This window comes from Crinia signifera, chromosome 19 (genome assembly GCF_055691185.1).
Source record: "Crinia signifera chromosome 19, ASM5569118v1, whole genome shotgun sequence".
NCBI lineage: Eukaryota > Metazoa > Chordata > Amphibia > Anura > Myobatrachidae > Crinia > Crinia signifera.
In genome coordinates, this window is record NC_139226.1 from 141,588,556 (window position 1) to 141,613,764 (window position 25,209).

A 25,209-nucleotide genomic window follows, 5' to 3' on the forward strand; every position below is an offset into this window, starting at 1 on the left:
GAGGGACAGTTACAGGAGTCCATGTGGGCAGGTGTACGGAGGGACAGTTACAGGAGTCCATGCAGGCAGGAGTAATGAGGGACAGTTACAGGAGTCCATGCGGGCAGGAGCAATGAGGGACAGTTACAGGAGTCCATGTGGGCAGGTGTACGGAGGGACAGTTACAGGAGTCCATGCAGGCAGGAGTAATGAGGGACAGTTACAGGAGTCAATGCGGGCAGGAGTAATGAGGGACAGTTACAGGAGTCCATGCGGGCAGGAGTAATGAGGGACAGTTACAGGAGTCCATGCGGGCAGGAGTAATGAGGGACAGTTACAGGAGTCCATGCAGGCAGGAGTAATGAGAGACAGTTACAGGAGTCCATGCAGGCAGGAGTACGGAGGGACAGTTACAGGAGTCCATGCAGGCAGGAGTAATGAGGGACAATGCAGCCCTTGGCATGGCCTATAATTCTCTCCTTTCCAATAGCCCTAAACGACATCACCACACAGCCCTGGCTCAGATCTCTTCTCAGTGACTTTTCATAGTATCTCCCCTGTTACTGGCCAGCAGCACTGTGTCCTCATAGTATCTCCCCTGTTACTCGCCAGCAGCACTGTGTCCTCATAGTATCTTCCCTGTTACTGGCCAGCACCACTGTGTCCTCATAGTTCGCTGCTTTGAAGTTAATTGCAGGCAATTTGAAAACGATTGACATTAGCCAAAGGTACATGCTTTGGGAAAGAGTCCTGGCTACACAAAATGCTCTCTGGAGGTTATTCTGATACACACGCAATGCAGCGAAGCTCGCCGTGTTGCGTGTGGATTTAACGCTGCTCGCACGGCTGCCCCCCCCCCCCCCCCCCATGCACAACTGTGAATGGATGTTTTGCATAAAATCTATTGGTAGCCTGCGGGATGTGCACAGGTGTCTTAGCTTTGCATGCGAGGACCGGACGGGCAGCTAAAATTTGGTGATGTCAGCTGCACCCCCCTGGCAGCTGTAACTGCCGCCCAGCCTTTTCAATGGATACACCCATTAAACGCCATCAATGCCAACTACACCAATGCCCATCCCTACTCTGCAACAGTCAAAAACCTTTACTACCCCTCTTGCCCACACACCTCTATCACTGCCCTGCCTTCTGTTCTCCTGCCCTGTAACTTCCGCCAGTGGGGACCCGCTCACCCTGTGTTGCCCACATTCCCCTATCATGCTTTACCGCCCAGCCTCCTGCTCTCATGCACCCTAACTCCCACCCAGTAGGAAGAGACACTGACTCAGGGCCACTGTCCTGTACTGCCACGATGGACCCTCACCCACTGGCAGAAGCTGCACAGTGTCCCCCACCCTCCTCTTTAGTCCCACCTATGCTGTGTTGCCCACATACCCCTATCATGCCTCATAGCCCAGCCTCCTGCTCTCATGCACCCTAACTCCCACCCAGTAGGAGGAGACACTGACTCAGGGTCACCGTCCTGTACTCCTGTGCTGCCACGCTGGACCCTCACCCACTGGCAGAAGCTGCACAGTGTCCCCCACGCTCCTCTTTAGTCCCCCTTATGCCCACATACCCCTATCACTACCCAGCCTCCTGTTTTCCTGTGTCGTGACCTCAGCCAGTGGGGAGCCGCTGATTCAAAACACACCCCCCCCCCCACCCACACATGTCACTGTACCCTCCACACTCTCAATGTACATCTTACTCTGTAACCGCTACACATTTCACCTATAACTCAAGTTGCAATACAGGCATCTTTCATACAATTCTAACCATATGTCTCACAATACAAACGTTCACAAATTAAGGGGGCGCAGCCCCTCACGACGGTGTGAAGAGCGCCCGTAGGGCGCGATGAATCACCTAGTAGCAAATACTAGGCTACTGTGACTAGAACACCATTCTAATGACTGCTAGATAGAGAACAGCTGTAATCTACACAGTGACGTGTGTAAAAGAATTTGCGATCTTCCTTTGCACACAAGTGAAGGAAGTATAGAAGGAGAGTAGATACACCTGGGAAGGTTACTACCCATCAAGCTGTACGAGATGTGTACAGGTAACCGAGTACCGGTCTGATTACTGGCACTTAGCAAACGCACAACTGTCCATTACATCTGTTTGTAAGCACGACAAATCGGCAGGCGAATGGTGGGTGGACAAGCCACAGGGGGAATGAGAGTGGTAGGCAGTCTGGAATTAAAGTGCCTTGTAAAACAAGAGAGGTTATTAAAAGTGGTCTTGGAAAACAAGGTTACCTTTTCACTGCTGCAAAAAAAGAAAAGAAAACTAATTAATTTTAAAGCCTGTGCTAAAAACACAAAGAGCCATGTTTTGCCATCCTGGAGTAGGAACACTTCGCCCGTGGGGCTCAGAAATCCTCACTTCCCCAGCAGCAAGAATCACACTATCTGAAGGAAAAAAATATATTTAATTAGTGAAATCTCGTTAAGCAAATAAAATGATCCGAAAGACAATACTGATCCGGACAGGGGGTATGATTAAACCAAGTCACTTATTTGGAAATTGATGCTCTGGTACACTGGGATTAATGCTATTTGGCTGTTATTCTTCTCAGGCCTTGGCTTTCACTTTAAGAGACTGAATCCATGTGCTTTAAGCTGGGTACACACTATACAATGCTTGGGGTGTACACACAGGAAGATTTTGGCTAAGCAATATTGAGAGGGATTTTGGCTAGATGCACTGGAGATCTTGACTAAGTGATTTTGTAAGTAATTATAGTCTATGATCTAGTCAAAATTGCCTTACCTGCACAGGTCAATCAATTGGTACAAGTATGTCTTTGGCGCTGGAGGCTACAATGGTGTAACTTGTTACCCTGCAGCCACCACGTTGGAGGATTGCTAGCCTCCACACAAAAGCACAAGAAAAAAAAGAATGTGGGGCGCTCAAAAAGGTACACAAGATGGAATATACAATTTATAAAAAAAGAAAAAAAAATAAAGAAACACAGTAAATCAATGCTAAGCAATCTCTGATAGACAATATTGACTAAGCAGGGGAAAAATAGGAGTTTGGCTAACCTTCTAGGAGAGTTGGACTATCTAGTCAAAATCTCCTGCCAAAATCTCACCATGTGTACATTACTTAATATGGAACGTGACATCACATACAGGGCCCGATACAGATTTTTGAATAAAGCAAAAACTCCCCTAGCATGTTCACACGCTAGCTGAGAAAATACATTTATATGTTTTCTGTGCAGGCCTAATACAGTCTGCCTTTGCATGTAGCCTACACATATTAGAAAGCTTTATTTTGACACTGCAATTTAGACTGAACACAGGGGGCGCCTTAAGCACCATTTCTAAGCAATCTGACTGCTCACAAGAGCTTACATTCTAAAGGGGCTGTGGTTGAAGAGAGGACTAGGGTTGGGTATTAGGAGGAGGGGTGGTATGCTTGGGTGAAGAGATACATTTAGAAGGCCTCAGCTGAATTGTTCCATGAGTTGGTATTGGTGTAACTACATTTTATTCTGAACAGGAATAAAGGTCCATACACACGGGGCGACTATGCCCGGTGTGTATGGACAGCGATGATCGCGTTCATCGCTGCGGGGAAAGCCACTCAGTGCATACACACTGAGCGACTTTCCCCCTGCCCGGCGTCAACGGAGGGAGGGGGGCGGCGTTTCATAGCGGAGCGCTATGCAAAGCCATCCTCAAAGCCGCTCATCTGCTGGTATAACCATCAGATGAACGGCTTTCCCGGTCATGTTGCGGGAGCAAAATTGTATTCACTAGGAATAGTCAGGCGCCTTGCAATGGGCTGGGTCTCCGATTAGAGCAGCTGCTTAGTTGTGGGGGTAGTCAATCCCCACTCGAGAATACAAAGAAAAAGACTTGATAAAGCTGCAGGACGCAGTGAAACGCGTTAGGTGATTGCCCCCCACCTCTGGACACAATTGTGACACCCTGTCAGACCTGGACACTATTTCCATTGCTCATCCTAATTGGTTATTCGTTATTTGGCGGACACCGTGCATGTTTAAACCCCTGGTCAACACCATCTACACCAGCGTGGACTGCTACTAGGCACGGAAGCCACTTCTTCATCCCACTGTTGGAAATACTATCTGGGTGGAATCGCTCCAGACAACCTTTGGTGATTGAGACAATCACATCAGTCTCTCACCCCAACAACAAAAGGTCTGGTTCACATCAAGCGGCTACCTCCAGCGGCACCCAATATTACCGCAAACATCGAGAGGACCCCCAGCATTATCCACATCCAAAGGATTCACTACTCACTGTTGGTAACGTGCACTTACCTGTTATTTTTCCAAAAAGTGTCGACACAGTATATTCTCTTGTGTCCATTGAGGCGGGACTTCTTTTCATATTTATTTGCAATTTTACATTCATTCCAGTATACTTTTATTTCCCCCCCTTCATTCATTATGCCATTATAAATTGTTTTTATTTGTGTATTGCATTTACATGTGTTTTTAAAGCAACAGTAAAAATTGTTATACCTTTTCAAATTTCTGGTATTTCATTGACTTGAGCGCTGCTTGACTCACCTAGTGTGAGTCTTCCCGTCTTTTTCTTTATGTTGCGGTAGCGCGCAGCAGCGGTCACCGCCGGGCCATACACACTGGGCGGCTTTGAGCTGAAAGCCGCTGAAACCTGCTGTTTTGAGTGGGTTTCAGCTCAAAATTGCCCAGTGTGTATGGGCCTTTAGTCTTTTGAAGCTCCTGAGTATTAATCACCAGATAAAAGCCTAACAATGTCGGCTAACACGATTTGTTTTACCAGAATCAGATCATTTCTTTAACTGATTGCAACGTGTGTGTGCCATGATGGGTGTGGAACCCGCTTGTTTTTTTGGCCAGCCTAACAATGCACAAAGAAAATCACAGGAAGCCAATTCCTGGACTAGCAAATGGGAAACCTGGTTCCCCAACAAATCATCATCCAGCCTCGGTACCAAGCTGAGCGCTGGACCCCACATCTCAGCTACGGTATCATAAAACACAGGCCTGGCCGTCTGCTGCTTGATATTAAATCTCGGTGTCTCGAGAGAAATTAAAATGTGCTTTTCCAAAGAAATCTGAAACTCACAGAACCATTAATAAACTAGAAAGCCAAGACTACTCACCACTGATAAAATTCCTTTATAAAATCCATTAAAAAAAAGAAAAAACCCACATGATTCTCACACCACTGAAATCCTCCACAGTGAGAGGACAGTGCGAGAAACGAGTCCAAATATCCAACATTTCCCGCTGATTCTTAATAAGTCATTTAAATGGCATAAACCCCAAACATTTAAATAACCCTGGTATTTATCGATCCCCTGAAGTATCGATATATAATTATAGTCCTTGCACTTGTCTACAGCTGTGTAAACACGAGCCAGCAGTAAATGCCGGGGGCAGAAGGATTGGAGAAGACTTTTACACGGAAGCTCGGCCAGTCCACATATGATAGGGGAGTGAAAGGGGGTGAAAATTATGGGGTTCAGGTTTTTATTTTTTTTAAACAAATGTGTAAAGGCATAGACATGAATCAGGCATATTGAAAGTTATATGCGGTGATAAGCGAGATACAATAGAACATAATTAAGCCAACCTCCATTACAATAGGCACGCTTAAGGTGCCCATACACACGCAGATTTATCTGCAGATCTGTCTGGTTGGAACAAAAACCTGGTTATGGATGAGAGCAAATGACAGTTGCTTGGAACTGCTGGAAAACTGCCAAACTGTCACTCACCCATAACCATGTTTTTGTTCCAACCAGCCAGATCTGAAGATAATTCTTACTAGTGTATGGGCACCTTTACATAGGACTCCATAATATGTCAATTATAAATGCTAACTGTTAGTGCCAAGGAGATACTACTATTAAAGACAAAGTAAAAGAAAGGGGTGCCTGGCGCTCACCCATCGGCCAACACAATGGGGTGTTGCCCAAGCAGAAGGTATGTTTCGTACCATTGGGCATGTTACTATGAATCTGGGGTTGCTTGGATGTTGGAAAAGTTGCGATAAGGCTCTCCCATGTTTCCAAAAAGGACGAAGTAGTCTTCTGCTCCTTATCAAACAAAGTTGCATGATGGCGCGATGCCCTACCTGGCTTATACGCAGTATAGGGGGAACAGGGGCGGCAGCAAGGAGCCCTGGGCTACACCTAGACAACCGCTGCAGTCAGGCAGAAGATAATATTTGAAATCAAAAGCGTAACTACAATAAGGGAAATAGAACATAACCAAAGTGCACGTAATGAAGTCATCAGGGTACCTGCTGAACGGGCCACTTGTTATTAGCAATTTGTACATAGGAACTTATGGATCCTAAAGCCAAATGGTGACTTCCTGAATAACCGACGGCATAAATTAGATTGCACAGTTTGCCATTAGCAGTGTCCTGTTAATTCCAAATCCCTCTAGCTGGTATACGTGAGCATCGTCTGGTGCAAAGTGTGGTTACATGGAACGTAACACAACCACCAGGGCTGCAGGTAGCCTGCCCAGGGAGGCACACTACTCTGCACTGTGCACTATGAGAAAGGGTAAAAGGTGGACATTTAGGACCTTATTCAGATCTGTGTGCATTCGCTGTGCGTGCGAAGCCGCACTTTGCTGGGGCGGCGGGGGCGGGGGGGGGGGGGGGGGGCGTGCGTTCGCCGGGCGGGGTTTGGTGGACTCACAAGGCTGCGAATTCGCAGCCTTGCGAATCAACCTGAATAACCCCCTTAGTGTTACAAGCATTTACAAAGGGTCAACAACAGGTAAACAAAATCAGGACTAGAACCCTACACCGCTATGGGGGAGAGAATGGAGGCTGGAGGCAGAATCTGCTGCACACCAAGGCCAAATGATCAATACAAGTGGGTCACAAATGGGGCGATAGGAAAAGATAAATGAAACACACACAAATTAATGGTAAGAAACATCTACAGACACTCAGGCAAAGGCAGAGAAAAGACAACAGTAAGCCAACTTCAGAAGTCATCGGCAACGTTTCTGACTGTGGCTGTAAAACACATTTACCACAACAACAAGACAAATAGAACATCTTATTCATACATTGGGCCCTAACTGTTAATTATTAACTATTAATTAGACAAGATCCCTTATTAATTAGACAACATCCCTAAATCCACCCTGGTTTTTACTCATTGATGCTGATTGAGATATATATATATATATATATATATATATATATATATATATATATTTATTTACAGTTCCTTATATAGCGCAGCAGATTACGTCACTGTGTCTTATATAGCGCAGCAGATTCCGTTACAGCGTCTTATATAGCGCAGCAGATTCCGTTACAGCGTCTTATATAGCGCAGCAGATTCCGTTACAGCGTCTTATATAGCGCAGCAGATTCCGTTACAGCGTCTTATATAGCGCAGCAGATTCCGTTACAGCGTCTTATATAGCGCAGCAGATTCCGTTACAGCGTCTTATATAGCGCAGCAGATTCCGTTACAGCGTCTTATATAGCGCAGCAGATTCCGTTACAGCGTCTTATATAGCGCAGCAGATTCCGCTACAGCGTCTTATATAGCGCAGCAGATTCCGTTACAGCGTCTTATATAGCGCAGCAGATTCCGTTACAGCGTCTTATATAGCGCAGCAGATTCCGTTACAGCGTCTTATATAGCGCAGCAGATTCCGTTACAGCGTCTTATATAGCGCAGCAGATTCCGTTACAGCGTCTTATATAGCGCAGCAGATTCCGTTTCAGCGTCTTATATAGCGCAGCAGATTCCGTTTCAGCGTCATATATAGCGCAGCAGATTCCGTTTCAGCGTCTTATATAGCGCAGCAGATTCCGTTTCAGCGTCTTATATAGCGCAGCAGATTCCGTTACAGCGTCTTATATAGCGCAGCAGATTCCGTTACAGCGTCTTATATAGCGCAGCAGATTCCGTTACAGCGTCTTATATAGCGCAGCAGATTCCGTTACAGCGTCTTATATAGCGCAGCAGATTCCGTTACAGCGTCTTATATAGCGCAGCAGATTCCGTTACAGCGTCTTATATAGCGCAGCAGATTCCGTTACAGCGTCTTATATAGCGCAGCAGATTCCGTTACAGCGTCTTATATAGCGCAGCAGATTCCGTTACAGCGTCTTATATAGCGCAGCAGATTCCGTTACAGCGTCTTATATAGCGCAGCAGATTCCGTTACAGCGTCTTATATAGCGCAGCAGATTCCGTTACAGCGTCTTATATAGCGCAGCAGATTCCGTTACAGCGTCTTATATAGCGCAGCAGATTCCGTTACAGCGTCTTATATAGCGCAGCAGATTCCGTTACAGCGTCTTATATAGCGCAGCAGATTCCGTTACAGCGTCTTACTGTATATAGCGCAGCAGATTCCGTTACAGCGTCTTACTGTATATAGCGCAGCAGATTCCGTTACAGCGTCTTACTGTATATAGCGCAGCAGATTCCATTACAGCGTCTTATATAGCGCAGCAGATTCCGTTACAGCGTCTTATATAGCGCAGCAGATTCCGTTACAGCGTCTTATATAGCGCAGCAGATTCCGTTACAGCGTCTTATATAGCGCAGCAGATTCCGTTACAGCGTCTTATATAGCGCAGCAGATTCCGTTACAGCGTCTTATATAGCGCAGCAGATTCCGTTACAGCGTCTTATATAGCGCAGCAGATTCCGTTACAGCGTCTTATATAGCGCAGCAGATTCCGTTACAGCGTCTTATATAGCGCAGCAGATTCCGTTACAGCGTCTTATATAGCGCAGCAGATTCCGTTACAGCGTCTTATATAGCGCAGCAGATTCCGTTACAGCGTCTTATATAGCGCAGCAGATTCCGTTACAGCGTCTTATATAGCGCAGCAGATTCCGTTACAGCGTCTTATATAGCGCAGCAGATTCCGTTACAGCGTCTTATATAGCGCAGCAGATTCCGTTACAGCGTCTTATATAGCGCAGCAGATTCCGTTACAGCGTCTTATATAGCGCAGCAGATTCCGTTACAGCGTCTTATATAGCGCAGCAGATTCCGTTACAGCGTCTTATATAGCGCAGCAGATTCCGTTACAGCGTCTTATATAGCGCAGCAGATTCCGTTACAGCGTCTTATATAGCGCAGCAGATTCCGTTACAGCGTCTTATATAGCGCAGCAGATTCCGTTACAGCGTCTTATATAGCGCAGCAGATTCCGTTACAGCGTCTTATATAGCGCAGCAGATTCCGTTACAGCGTCTTATATAGCGCAGCAGATTCCGTTACAGCGTCTTATATAGCGCAGCAGATTCCGTTACAGCGTCTTATATAGCGCAGCAGATTCCGTTACAGCGTCTTATATAGCGCAGCAGATTCCGTTACAGCGTCTTATATAGCGCAGCAGATTCCGTTACAGCGTCTTATATAGCGCAGCAGATTCCGTTACAGCGTCTTATATAGCGCAGCAGATTCCGTTACAGCGTCTTATATAGCGCAGCAGATTCCGTTACAGCATCTTATATAGCGCAGCAGATTCCGTTACAGCGTCTTATATAGCGCAGCAGATTCCGTTACAGCATCTTATATAGCGCAGCAGATTCCGTTACAGCGTCTTATATAGCGCAGCAGATTCCGTTACAGCGTCTTATATAGCGCAGCAGATTCCGTTACAGCATCTTATATAGCGCAGCAGATTCCGTTACAGCGTCTTATATAGCGCAGCAGATTCCGTTACAGCGTCTTATATAGCGCAGCAGATTCCATTACAGCATCTTATATAGCGCAGCAGATTCCGTTACAGCGTCTTATATAGCGCAGCAGATTCCGTTACAGCGTCTTATATAGCGTAGCAGATTCCGTTACAGCATCTTATATAGCGCAGCAGATTCCGTTACAGCGTCTTATATAGTGCAGCAGATTCCGTTGCGCTTTACAATAGTAAACAGTGATAAAACAAACTGGGTAACAACAGACAGACTTGGAGGGCCTTGCTGCAAGCTTACAATATACATACATACATACACGCTTAACCCTTTGAGTTTGTCAAAATAGCTTGGGAAAATTGGCAAGCAAACAATTATTTTCAAAAAAAAATTATACTTTATTTATTTATTTTTTACACTTTTTTTTTTTGGAATTTAGATAAAGAATGCGAGCGACGCCGGCGTTTTTAGGGGATATTTTGCACATCTCTCAGAGATTTTGGCACTCAAAGGGTTAAATTGCCCAGATCAGGCTGAAATCACACCCTATTATATATATCTTAATTTGGCAAAACCAGCATAATTCATGCCCTATAAAGTACATCTAGAACTAGATTAGGGGGTGATTCAATTGTTATTGCACCGGCAGCCAGTAGATGGTGCCTTTCTGAGCTATTCAATTGTTGCTTTGTTGATTGGGTGACCCTTTTCAGTACTAAAATCCAAAAATATAGTGTATTCTTGTGTCTCCGGCTCAAGAATATAAGACAAAATACTGCTGCTGTAATAATAATGATTCTTGCACACGGATGAACAACTGATTCCATATTTTGCTGTGACAAAGTTACTAAAATACTGAAGTACAATAAAAAACAAAATAAAACCGTAGGCAGGTTCTGTACGAAGCTAAATCATGTAACTTCCCATTTAGGGCACATAGCAATGTAGCAATGTGAATTAGGACAACAAGCCTTTCTGCTTGGGCCAGGGCATAGTAGGTTCGGTGCTGTATAAAGCCAAGTTACACACTGTACTCACCTGGGGAAAGCAGACTCTAGGATCTGACCAACCCCGGGGCCTTCACCGTTACAGAACCTTATCCATACAATAATACAATACAACTCGTGTGTACAGCCACCCACAGACCTAATGTAGCATCCACGGAGTGTGAGAACGTCGGATAGATGGAAGTAAGAAAGAAGTTTGGGAGAGGGAGGGGTCAGTTCTTTAAATTTGGTTTTGCAGTCATCATCGTCATCCTCATCATCAAGTACATTCCCGCCGCCAGCTTTATGCGCTCAGATCCGCCTCCACAAAAGAGCAACTTCATACACAACAAAAGCATAACGGAGGTTTAAATCCGATAAAACAGTTTCATACAATATTTAGGCTGCAAACCAATAACAAGAATCTTTTATCTTTATTTTATCTGCATTTATCATTAATGCTTCTTTCAGACCGCACTTTTTACCCGTTATTTTACCATTTTAAAACAGTAATTTGTGCAGTCTGAAAGGTGAATTTACCGGTTTTATTGAACTGGTATTTCTAAACGGTAATAAAGCAGGGTCCTACAAGTTTCAGACCCGTTTTTTTTTCATCCACTGTTTTCTATAGGTTAAAACGGGTTCAGTGTTGTGAAGAAACAAAAACTGCATGGAAATACCATTTAAAGACATGCGGTGTGAAAGGGGTATTAGCTGGCAGACCCGTTTTTAGAAATGTTTCAAAATACCTGGTCAAAGACAGTTTTGCGGTCTGAAAGCAGCATAATATTATTAAACAATACAGGTTTTTTGGGGAAATATATATATATATATATATATATATATATATATATATATATATATATATATATATATATATATATATATATTTTTTTTAAGTAAGGTGAGAGACGTCACCAAAATGACCTACAATACATAGAGGTCCAAATGTTATTGTCAAACAATAAACAATAAACAATAATAGAACAATAAGTAAAGTGGAATAGTGCCTATTACAAAGGTCATCTATTGAGAACACACACTATGAAGGCATATTCTCACCGAAGTAGAAAAAGAAAAGAATCAAGAAAAAAGGGAGAGAAGATCCAAAAAAAATAGAGGGGGGGAAGGGGAAGAGGGGTAACAACTGGTCAGATCCATAACTAAATGGCTGGGCTATCTAGCATGGTGTCAAATAAATAGAATAATAATTAAGTGCAGCCTGGAAATAGGAAGTTCATGGTTCCCAGACCTTGAAGAACTTTCCGGAAGATCTTTTGAATAGGCTGGTGACATTCCATAGAATGGAAATGCCATATTTTGGCAATGATTTCACCCACAGTAGGTGCCTTGGTTGGCTTCCAGGCAGAGGCCATGACCAATGTTCCCTCTAATTTTACGAAGGCTGCGTGCGGCAAAAGATTTTGGCTGTGCAACTTTGGAAGGAAATTTTTATTTTTGTGCGTCACTTCTATATATAACTGGAAAACAACGTGATATTAAACTATCAAAACATTTAAACATTCAAAACACAGCACACAATGTAGTTATTGGGTGAAACACGCATTAATTTAGTCCACAACTGCAAAAAGGGGACCACTGCTGCTTTGTGCGCTCTGTTGTAATGTCTGTGCGCATGCTTGGCGAGTTGTGTGCGCGCGCACACGCGCACAGCTTAGAGGGAACACTGGCCATGACACATCTGGCCGCTAAAACCATATGGGTAAATTATTGTGATGATGCGATACCTCGGGGGCACCTACTGATAGAAGAAAATATTTAGGACTCAAAGGAATGGATGGAATTAGCCAGAGCACTAAGTTCCTTCAATAGGGGGGCTAATTTTGAACAATTCCACAATATATGTAAAAACATTCCGTCAGTCATATTGTACCGCCTACACCAGGGATGATGAGGAACCTTTGACTCCCAGATGTTGTTGAACTAAATATCCCAGCATGCCCTGCAATAGGTTTTAGCATGGCCAAAAAGCAAAACTGTAGCATGGCATGCTGGGATGTGTAGTTCAACAACAACTGTGAGCCAAAGGTTCCCCATCCTTGGCCTACACAAATAGGTTATGTTCTGTTTGAATACCCTTTATATAGGGATTAGCACGTATTCCTGACGCAAGGTGTTCTATTGTGAGGGCAAAGATGAATGGGGACAGGATATACCCTGCCGTGCCCCATTAGAGATTGGAACTGGGGTAGACGTTACCCCAGTTTTAATATACATACAGTAGGATCTTGCGCCCCCGAAACAGAGGGTACTTTCCGTTCCATGTTATTATTGTACTACTATAACCGTGAGCGGGGCACATCCACCATTGGTTTATTGCCAGTCCTGGTGACCATTCATTGCCTTCATGTGGAGTTATCCTAGACATTCAATACTAGAGCGCTCTAACAGTGCTCAGGTGTCTCCTTGATCTACACAAAAATTTGGGATAAATACGGAGGACTTGTGGTAAAAATACCAATGCCAGAACCCCCAAGGAGTAAATCCACACATGGGTCAGGTAACTATACTCACCCTCCAAAAGTATAACGAAATGTTGCAGGTAACTTGGGTGTAAATCAGTGCAGGGGACTAATATAATCCAAACAAGAACACAGGATGTGTATTCTGTGCATTCAAATTCCCATCATCTGTGTAATCTGTGCAAGCCAGCCAGGAAGGACCCCATGACACTCGGGTGATGTCACATGACAGAGAATAAATAATTATATTTTACGTAGATCTCCGTCTGTTAGCGAAGACGTTTTTATCAGTGTTCCAGCTGCACCGGCCGCCCACACAGTGACTGAAGTATCACTGCATTGGTGTGGGTGTAAGTATTACTCACAGGTGCACATCTTGCCAGTACAGCCAGACTTCAGGCAAACTGCAAAAATAAAAAGTGAACTTTATACTGTAGCTAAATGGCTAGAGAAGGCTCTCTCATAAATGTAGTTCACAAAGAACATACACATGTGGGTTGTCCCTTTTCTAGATGTCCACCTGCGGGGGCCTGTAAGAACTTCTGCAGCTGGGATTCCAGTGTTTCTTCAAGTGCTGAGGTCATAGTAAAAGCCACGGTTGACGAAAGTAACTAGAGTCTTGTCTGGACACCCTCCTTCAAGGAGAACAGTAGCTTGCCCATATTGTATGACAGGAGAGGTCTGGGACCCTTGCCAAACTGAAGGACAATCACAACCTAATTATGTATAAAGACTCTCCCTGGGCGCCGGCCCATGTGGCCACTACGATGTCTTGCCTTGAAAATTGTCCCCTGGTACATATCAATCTAAGGTACAGTCCGTTACCTTTAGGCAAATACCATGCACTGATAACAAACCATTTGAAAATCACAGTTACTGACCTTACCACAAGCTGCTGGCCACCTCAATCTGCAGTCCCTACAGCAACAGCTACTGACCTTACCACAAGCTGCTGGCCACCTCAATCTGCAGTCCCTACAGCAACAGCTACTGACCTTACCACAAGCTGCTGGCCACCTCAATCTGCAGTCCCTACAGCAACAGCTACTGACCTTACCACAAGCTGATGGCCACCTCAATCTGCAGTCCCTACAGCAACAGCCTCTGACCTTACCACAAGCTGATGGCCACCTCAATCTGCAGTCCCTACAGCAACAGCTGCTGACCTTACCACAAGCTGATGGCCACCTCAATCTGCAGTCCCTACAGCAACAGCCTCTGACCTTACCACAAGCTGATGGCCACCTCAATCTGCAGTCCCTACAGCAACAGCCTCTGACCTTACCACAAGCTGATGGCCACCTCAATCTGCAGTCCCTACAGCAACAGCTGCTGACCTTACCACAAGCGGATGGCCACCTCAATCTGAAGTCCCTACAGCAACAGCTGCTGACCTTACCACAAGCTGCTGGCCACCTCAACCTGCAGTCCCTACAGCAACAGCTGCTGACCTTACCACAAGCTGATGGCCACCTCAATCAGTAGTCCTTACAGCAACAGCCTCTGACCTTACCACCAGCTGCTGGCCACCTCAATCTGCAGTCCCTACAGCAACAGCTGCTGACCTTACCACAAGCTGATGGCCACCTCAATCAGTAGTCCCAACAGCAACAGCTACTGACCTTACCACAAGCTGCTGGCCACCTCAATCTGCAGTCCCTACAGCAACAGCTGCTGACCTTACCACAAGCTGCTGGCCACCTCAATCTGTAGTCCCTACAGCAACAGCCGCTGACCTTACCACAAGCTGATGGCCACCTCAGTCAGTAGTCCCTACAGCAACAGCCTCTGACCTTACCACCAGCTGATAGCTGCTTTAGTAACTGATATATTAGTGTTCAGTCTAGCACCCTGTATCTTTCAAAACCTGTGTAGTTCCTCTTTACTGCCTGGGGTGTCACTCTCTGCTGTGCTGCTTCTAGCACAGTCCTGTCTGCATATTGATGCTGTAATACAGACCCACATGTGCTAGCAGCACCACAGTAGAGAGCAACACCTCTGTGTTTCACAGTTACACAGTTTTGGAAGAAGCAGGGTGGTAGGATGATCACTACATATGATAATTAAACTTTGCTTTTCCATGTGGACCAAAGGAAAAAAAAGTCTTCTGATTACAGTAATCCTACAAGTGGAAAGGTTAATGAACATACCATTATCATAGATGGGAATAACATCTCACCCGTGTGAAAAGTTTCTATAATTTAGAAGCAGAAATCATGAAATATACAGTATGATCTATATATGTATAGCGTCAATTTGTCACTGTAACACTGCCATCTGTTGGCAGCGAGTGAAACTACATTTCTTTCTCTCTCACACATGCACAAACACAGAGGCAATCACAAGGTAGCAGATTAGCTTTTGCTTCGAGCGGGCTTACTTGTAATATATACAGTAACTCCACACAAGAGGCACTGAGTACTATAAACTGCACAGGATGTCCTCACAGGCGTGTTCATATTGTCTGCAGAACAGATTATAGGTCAGCACACATTTACGCAAAGATGGTTATCGTGCCTGTATTCCTTCGGAGAGTCCTAGTCCACAAACCCAACCCCCCACCTCGCCGTCTGCATGCTGATAGCACCAATGTTTCAAAGAAGAAAAGTTAGTTTGGGACGCTGGCAGTGGCGTAACTATAACTTTTGCTCCTCCCTGCCAAAAAGCTTGTGGCACCCCCCCCCCCCTTCAGGCCCCTCTCAAGCATGTTTCCCCAGCGTGTGACGTGATGACGTCACACGCATAAATGAGAAGCTGAAGCAGGAGAGAGGAAGAGAGACCAGCAGACACTGCTGCTTCCCTTGGCTTCAATGCATCCCAGGCCGCCCCAGCACGCCCATCCTGTACACAGTAGCCAATAGTCGGCTCTGTGTACAGTCATTTGAATCAGTGGGGGAATTGTCATCTCTGCCATGCAGAGATGGCAGCAGCATGTCAGTGCGTTGTGCGGGTGCCGGCGCCCACACAGACCCTGCTGCTGCTTGCTCCCCCAAGCGGCTGCTGTTGCTGCCTTACAGTAGTTACGCCACTGGTCACTGGCTTTGTAGACATGTGTGTGCATCTCGCAATCCCAGATTTTGTATTTTTTTTATGATAACTTTGCACTTCTTTGTTAATGTTTTATTGTTGATGTGTTTATTTATATATATGTTTTGTATATTTGAAATAAAAAAAATAACAAAACAAATAATTGTAATATTTCTGCATTTCTATAATTAGAGAAAAAAATGTTAAAATATAAAATAAAAATCTGCTAATGTTTTTTTTTTGTTTTAAATAATGGTTGTAGTTTCCTTTATCCATACAGTATTATTAAGCGGGATGCTATGGCCTGTGGCACCATCTCTTATATATTTGGCAACATCTGTCACTCAAAGTGTGTGAGTGTGTCTGTAACGCTGGGTGGAGCCTCTGACTCACATGACAGAGAACCAGCCCAGTGAGCCCACAGTGCCAGACACCCTCTGCCTCCCCATGTTACACAGAAACCTACTCCAAAGCCACAAGATGAGCGACCCCCTCCCACAATTCGCAGTAAACCACCCCCCTCCCCGCGCCACTCACAGCACCCCCCCCCCGCGATTCGCGGCACACCCCCGCGACCCCCCATCCCGAGATGCGAGGCACAAGCCCCCCCCCCACCCGCGAGCGATTCGTGGCATCCTCCCTCCCATGATTCGCGGCAAACCCCCCTCCCGCAATTCGTGTCAAACCCCGCCCCCCCGCAATTTGCGGCAACCCCGCCTCCCTGGGAAGCCTCGATTCGCGGAACCCACCCCCCGCGATTCGCGGACACCCCCCACCTCCCCCCCCCCCCGGTTCACGGCAACCCCAGGATTAAATGGCACATGCAAAACACCTACATGGCTATGGTCGACAATGAAAAAAGGGTTAACGGTTTTGAAGATTTATTTTTCAATTTTTGAATGTTTTCATATTCATTCTCATGTGTCGACATGGACACCAATGAAGTGCCACACTTATGTCAACATTTACATGTGTTGACCTTTCTGTGTTGATTTTTTCTTGTTGCGAATTGCGGCACCCCCCCCCCCCCCTCCAGCAATTCGTGGCACCCCCCGCGACCCCCCCCCCCCCACAATTCGCGGCAACACCCGACCCTGCGATTCGCTGCAAACCCCCGCGCCCCCCCTCCCACGATTCGCGGCACACGCCCCCCAGCAACCCCCCACTCCCGCAGTTCACTGCACACACCCCCGCGACCTCCCACGATTCGCGGCTACCCCCTTCCCCACCTCCTATGATTCGCGGCAACCCACCGCGCCCCCCCCCCTCCCGCAATTCGCGGCACCCCCCCGTATGCCCACACACCCCTATCACAACCCAGCTTCCTGCTCTCCTGAACCGTAACTTCCACTACTGGGGAGTCGCTGACACTGTTGCCCACATGCCCCTATCATGCCCCTATCATGCCTCATAGCCCAGCCTCCTGCACCCTAACTCCCACCCAGTAGGAAGAGACACTGACTCAGGGCCACCGTCCTGTACTGCCAGGCTGGACCCTCACCCACTGGCAGAAGCTGCACAGTGTCCCCCACCCTCTTCTTTGGCCCCCCGTATGCCCACACACCCCTATCACTACCAAGCCTCCTATTTTCCTGTGTTGTGACCTCTGCCAGTGGGGAGCCACTGACCCAAAAACACCCTACTATACTATTGCACGCACACACATACACACACACACACCTAAACAACTGCTTTTTAATTAAACAAAACAATACACACCCCTTCCAAATCATATGCTCTCTATTTAACACATTTCACCTATAACTCAAGTTGCAATACAGGCATCTTTCATACAATTCTAACCATATTTCTCATATACAAACGTTCACAAATTAAGGGGACAGTGTGAAGAGCGCCCGTAGGGCGCGATGAATCACCTAGTATATAATATACTGTAAAAGGTCAAGAAGGAAATATGATATACTAGCTGCCATGGTGCCACATCTCCCTGTGGCTTGGAGACCTGAGAGGTTTATACTGCGTAAGATCGGTAGGGCTCACTCGCTGCTCAAAAATCACACGAAAATGATCTAACACTCGCTTTTGCAAAAAACTGAAACCTAGATATGAGAACATAAACCTGCATGTCACCTTTTACAAACCACCTGAGATGTTCTGCAGGGCACAGCGAGGCACAGTTATCACCAAAACAAGGCAAAGAATGTTAAACCCCATCTAAAGTAAGGAGACAGCGGGAGCAATATTGAAATGTCTGTTTTATTGCGCCGTGTATGTGAAACGGCTAAATTCTTATGGGTGCGGTGTGAAAAGTGCCATTTGGGTGCCCAAACTGGCCACTTTCCAAACATTCTGCTCATCACTTTTGAGTCAGAGCAGAAACGCTGGCACTACACTAACCGTCAAAATATGCCAGATAGCCCCATATACCGCACCCAAGATTTAGCTTTGCCAAATCACTAATCCTAAGGAGTGTATTCAATCCCTGACAATATTTCCGACAGTTTTTGCCTAGAATAGATCGAATTTGACATATTCAATGTTTTTGTTACAGTTCTTCTGACTTTTGAAAACATTTCAGAGGCAAACTCGACAATTTAGCGCCCGTTTCTGACAATGCAGTTTCGGCTATTAAAATAGTTGGTACTTATGTAATATCTGGGCTCCCATTTTTCTTATGAGACCTCGCCACGCTTCGGGCACGGTGGCTCGCTGCGCTCGCCACACTATATAAAATTAACTCCATGCGTAGTTGGATAGTAGGGGTATGAAAAAATGGGGTGCATTTAACATGGGAGCCCAGATAATACATAAGTACCAAATAGTTGAATCTGCAGCTACGAGTACCGGCTGGAAATGGCCAGGATTGAATAGGTCCTGGGGGATATTGAATACCCCCCTAAGATATAGATTTGTGATAAATAAGAGGTAGAATATGATTGGTTGCTATGGGCAACATCCCATCTGCAGTAGAACTCCCATGTTGGTAAATTTACCCCTAAGTGCCTAGTACGTTATTAAAAACCTAAGATGCAAAACTGAGGCTCAAATGGCAGAACACAGGAAAACTGGCACAACACAGGAAAACTGGCACAACACAGGAAAACTGGCACAACACAGGAAAACTGGCACAACACAGGAAAACTGGCACAACACAGGAAAACTGGCACAACACAGGAAAACTGGCACAACACAGGAAAACTGGCACAACACAGGAAAACGTAGTAACGTTGGTGGAACAGTACAAAGCAGGAAATTAGCGTCAGACATCTGGTGTTATGTGGTGCAAAGGGTATAAATAGTATGCTGGGGTGATATCATACACACACCCTCATGTGAACAATGGTAACCATGTAGGAATGGAATAGTCGACATTCGCTCTGTTCTGGAGAGATATTGACAAAAAGGACATAAATGACCCCAGGATATTCTCTTTGGGGTATAGTGGACAGGTCAGAGCACTTTCCATCATTTTACCTTCATTGTTTTAGAAGTAGCATTAAACCGTATTATGGATCTATGATCTAAGTACACATAGTTCCAATGTGACAGGGCCCATTAGCGGTTGCATAGATTGTTATTACTATAGTTACAGTACGCGCTAGGCTGTGGTGTAAGCAACAAGATGCCAAAGAGCATTATATAAGGGAAGGAGCTGGGTCCTCCAACAGCACAGAACAGAGATTCTCTGATCAAACAGATGAGGGGAAAAAGTGTCAAATTCACATATGAAACAAGTTCACACATTGCATTTGTCAATAATCTGGAAGAATCATTTTGTAGTTTCTAGACCAATCACAAACACATTCTGTTGCTCTAAAGCAGAGACAGATCTTGGTCTATCCAATAACGGACATACCCTGCCTGTCCGACGTCATCCACCCTGTCCTATCAGAAGGCAGATCGGGTACGTCAGTGATTGGGCCATGATCTTGCTCTCGGATTGCCTACAGATATCAGATACACTGTAACAATGGTATAATAACATTGCGGTAATAAGGTGACATAGATGTCGTTGACTTACAGTGCTCAGAACTGCTCAGTGTACATTGCTCCGTGGCTGGAAAGTCCGGTCATCTATGGCAGTAGCGCACGCACGGGGGGTTTCCGAGTACCCAGAAACCCCCCCAGGAGTCTAAGGGCCCTAGGCTGAAAGCTGAGGGTCCCCTCTTTCCATGAGTACAAGAATTTTTAAAATCGGACCTTGGGAACCGGAGATATCTGACTTCAAAGCAGTGGTCCCCATCCAAGCCTGTTAATTGCTCTTCCCAGTCAGATATTTCAGGTTCTGTCTGACATAGAGTTTTTCTGAGGATATATTCCAAAAGCTGGGACTCTCCCCCTTTGAGGGACACTAGTAGCTTGTCTCTACTGTTCCCAGAACTAGAGATATCAGCCTTCCAGCAGCTGGTTACTGCTCCAGCTACACACACCTGGTATGTAGTTTTATTTACTTGTTGGCAGATTGCTCTGCCGCCTGAACTCTGATCCCCTAGTCCCCAATTTGGTAGGTGGGATTCTCTAGTTTTTAATTCTATTAAAATCTAAGAAATCTAAGAAATCTATTTCCGGGAACTGGAGATATCTGCAGTCAAGCAAGTTGTCCTCCCACCAGAAAATTATGAATAACAAGCCCACTCCACTATACACCCCTCCTCTGCGTATTAAACATCCTCTACCACCCTGGAAGTTATTTATCAGGACCCCTTCATTCAGCCCAATGCCCCCTTCTCCCACCTCATCTCCCACCATCTGTGCAGTAAAGGGGTAATTAGTGGAAATTACTGATCCAGGCCCTACATGCTGAGCGGTTGATATAATAACCCCTACCACCCGCGGGACATCAAAGCATATACTGGGTCACCTAAGTGTCCATTTCCGTGCTTTGCTCCGCCCCTCTGGAAACCCCCTTCTGAAAATCCTGCGTTTGCCCCTGCATGGGAAGAGACAAAGCATAATTAGCCAACTCCTTCAGATCTCCCCCCGCTAATGCAATGTCAGCAGTAATGATATTACTAACCGGTGAATCATAGCTACGGCTGTGTAAGATATCAGCAAGACACCATTCCAGCCGGCAGCTTGCAGTAACTTACTGACAGATCATTGTAATGACTGGATATACAGTGTATATGGTACAGCTGCAGATACCCCCTGCTGACAGCCCCATCCACACCAGCACTAATGCTCAGATGAAGTGTATGTAGCAACACATAACCTGGCTTCTCTCCCCCACAGGTACACGTGTGCTCTTGTAACTAGCCTCAATATGCCATGGGAGACATGCCAGGTGCCGGGCGACTCCGATAGTGCCAGCTGTCTTCGCAGCAACTTTTTAAGCCTGAAATGCATCTTGGCTGCAACACAATGCATCTAGAACAACACAATGCATCTAGAACACCACAATGCATCTAGAACACACCTGAAGACTGTGCTGAATAATTTGATGCACGACATTGTATATCTAAGTGTGAATGCGCCTGTATACGGAGCACAACTGAACGCGGCGTGGAACAGAGCATACCACTTCTGATGCAGCTACAGACTCAGTCGCACACAGATAAACAAGTGTTTAATCAGCGGAGCATCCTGGTGCGTCCTACTCACATTGCATTTTTTGGGAAACAAGACACACAAAAACGTAGACGGTGACACAATGTCACCGGTCTCTATGGTATCAGCACCCCTATTCAGAGGGCGTCTTGATATGAAGAGTTAAATGGTGCAGTGGTTTGTGTGTGGGGCCTGGCAGGTGCCTAGAGTACATAGCTCTGACCTGCCGTGTCCTGGAGACGGGGTCATGTGTAATGTAATTCATATCATATGTCTGTCATCAGTCCCACATCTGATCCATCAGCAGAAACACTGAAACGTATATGAAGAACCTGACAGCACTAGGGCAGAGCCAAACTAATGCACGTTACACACATACACACAGGGCATACGGAACCATTACAGCAATGTATTACAATAAACATCATTAAGTCTAAATACTCAGAACCATAAAGGCCCGTACACACTGGGCCATTTCAGCTGCTTTCACCTCAAAACCGTCCAGTATGTATTATACGGCGATGAGCACTTATGGCGCTCCCACATCATCGCAGGCCGCTGCTCATCTGCTGGTATTACCAGACTAGCGGACAGCTTTTCATGTGTATGCACATAGTCGCTCTGCCTACACGCTGCCGACACGCGAAAACCTTCCCTGTGCAAGTCTGCAAAAGGCTTGCGAAGATCACGTCGACCTGCAGCTAGCGAGCAAATCCATTCGCAACTCGCTCACCATCGGTACAGTCTGTGCAATACCCAGAACCTACTCTAGTTGTAGGATAGAAACAGGCTATGGAGGCCGGAGCTGACGTCACAGACATGAAGCCAACAAGGCAGGCACGCTTGCGTATTCCTAATACTCCGAGAGAACGTCCGGGTGACACCCACAAACGGCGGTTACCTGTACATCAACTTGTGAATGGCTAGTGATCAGAATATTCCCAGATTTGTGTGGTTGTTCGACCTATGTGCTATGATCCATGCCCATGCAGAGTTGTTCGATAATCGGTCCACATAGCAATTCGCACAACATCGATCAGGTGTGAATGTCCCTTTATGTCGGTAATTACACTGTGGCCTGGCCGCTATCACACCTTGCAGACTGCTGGTCATTTATTCTGACCGAAGCACCATTCCATTTATTTACCAAAAAGCAGTGTGTGACCCTAATTAAGCACTGAACCAATGCACCCCGCTACCAAGTTAATTTCCCCAGATTACAACTGTACTTATTGCAGCAGAACTGAATGATTAACAATGGACCTGGTTAAAACAGAGAGACAGAAGAAAGGAAACCGCATTACATGAGTATATAATCCATTTCTTTCAGCTGTTAAGGAAAACAGATGGATTTGTACATTTGTTACTGGATACACTGTGATAACTTGCCGTAGACTGCACGCTTGTGACCAGCGGAGCGTCCTGACCGCTTCCCTCCGTGCACTGTGCTTTCTGCCCCATTACTACCACTGTAACGCACCGCCCCTGCTCCCCACTGAAAATGGACTTCACAAAAAAAAAAAAGTGTTTTGTTAATTGTAAAAACCAAATGGGAAAAGGCATTAACAAAAGGAGAGAAAGTGTAACGGCCATCCGGACGGCTATAAAGCAAAATTAATGATGCATTGGAAGGAATTATACCCACTAAATACCAGTTCCCAAACTCTCGGAGAAAAATGGTCTGGATTATATTGCTAGTATTTTATTTCCAGATGTAAATCGTCTACGTATGTATTAGGCTACAGAATACATACTACTTAGCATCCCCTAGCGGCTACAGAGTAGGGGCGGACATCGACCATCAAGGACTCAAAATAATCGATGGTTTATGGCAAATGACTTTTGCCATCGATGGGGGAGAACCAGATGGTTTGCTTCCATCCTTGGTACAGCAGAACCGAATATATATATTTTTTACCAGTGTGCCAGGACAGGGAGAACAGCTCTGCCCCTGACACCCTGAATCCCTCCCCCCACATTATGATTGGCCTACAGCCCAGTCAGTCAAAGAAAATGAATGACCATCGATAGGTAAAACTATTGATGGTCATCATCGGCAACCGACGACCATGCCTACTACAGAGGTGGAGCTGGAAGCGTCTGTGGGCCAGGTATACGAGAAATGCACAACCGTGACCAATGGGAGCCTGCTGCACTAGTTTGGTATTGGTCAATGTGATGCACATGCATGCCCGGGTCATTCGCCGACACTAAGTAGGTGTCACAGCCAGCCCATGTTTAAGGGTCCTTGATTAGGGACAGTTTGGACACAGAGCATCAGTGGCGGGTTTTACATATCGGCTGCAGGGCTTCAGCCCCGCCCAGGTAAAAACCGCCACTGTAGTGAAGCCAGATGCAGTCTGTGAGACTGCAGTGGCTTCACTGTGACTGGCAGTGACTTCCAATTGGAAGTCCGACCTGCCAGTCACCAAGGCAGTCCCATTGGGAGGTGTTCCCTCCCTCCGGGACGCCTTTCTGCGGGCTGCTGTGCAAAATCAGCTATTGTACATGTACCTATATAGGTACTGCGCACGCTCTGGTCCCGGTGCCTGTCATTTGTATTGTACAGATGCCGGGACCATAATTCCTTCCTGTGGGCTGTTGCCGAAGCAAGTGCCAGTCCCAGCACCTGTCATCATAGCACAGGCGCCAGAGACCGGGAGGAGGAGGTGGCAGCTTCGACAGGGGGAGGGGGTGCCTGCATCGCAGTACCCCCGCGGCAGCTGCAGCCAGAGGCAGACCCCCTCCCCCAAGAAGGTACGAGCCACCACTGCAGAGCACCGAGTGGTAGAAATGAACCACAGTATCCTGCACACCGAAAAAGGCTGTTTGGTACGACTGCAGCAATGAGGTGTAACACTGATCCTTAATGCACAAACAAGTTACAGAATGTACTGAAAGAGAAATACGTACAATAGGCACCATTAATATTCTATTGGCGCTATATGGCAAACACAAAATAATTACGGGGCCCTCATCAGTTTGCTGAAACTTGTGTGCGGTTTGGTCCTACACTTAGGCCTGATTCAGACCTGATTGCACAGCAGCGGCCAGTGATCAGGTAGTCACCGCCCGCTGTAGTGATACCCTGCCCGCTGTACGAATGGGCTGTGTACGGCTAGCAAAGAATTTAGAGCGGAGTGAAAATGGCCAAAACCCTTCATTAGACGCTCAACCATCCAACTGCCATTAAACGGCCAGTTACCACCCGCCCAAAGCCGCTATCCTGACAATCACCTGGCAAAGATGAACAGGAGGGCGATGTAGATGCGCATTGTGCCCAGATGCATTGGCAGTGTATCGATAATTGCCCACTGCGCAAATACAACATGAGGTTTTCCCATAAAAGGTCTTGTTCACACTTTACCATTCCAGTGGACATGGAGGAGGAATATAATAGGTTGCCCGAAGCAACAATCCATGCAAGGGGAAGGGTACACTAATACCATGACGACCTACGTCGACAAAGCCATATTTATGCAACTAAAAAAACTCATGTCGGTTCATTCCCCCCACAGGCTTATTTCCGGGGCCTCACAGCTAGTGTCAGGCCACAA

At 46.1% G+C, this 25,209-nt stretch overlaps 1 protein-coding gene across 1 annotated transcript in view; it reads right to left on the bottom strand.

The window, feature by feature from the left end:
* Nucleotides 1-25,209, bottom strand: part of PKNOX2 (PBX/knotted 1 homeobox 2) — a 314,173-nt gene that overhangs the window by 239,068 nt on the left and 49,896 nt on the right. Inside the window, exon 2 of the mRNA XM_083161584.1 lies at nt 20,127-20,179. The gene's annotated coding sequence lies outside the window, so the exon portion shown is untranslated. The remainder of the gene's footprint in view (nt 1-20,126; nt 20,180-25,209) is intronic.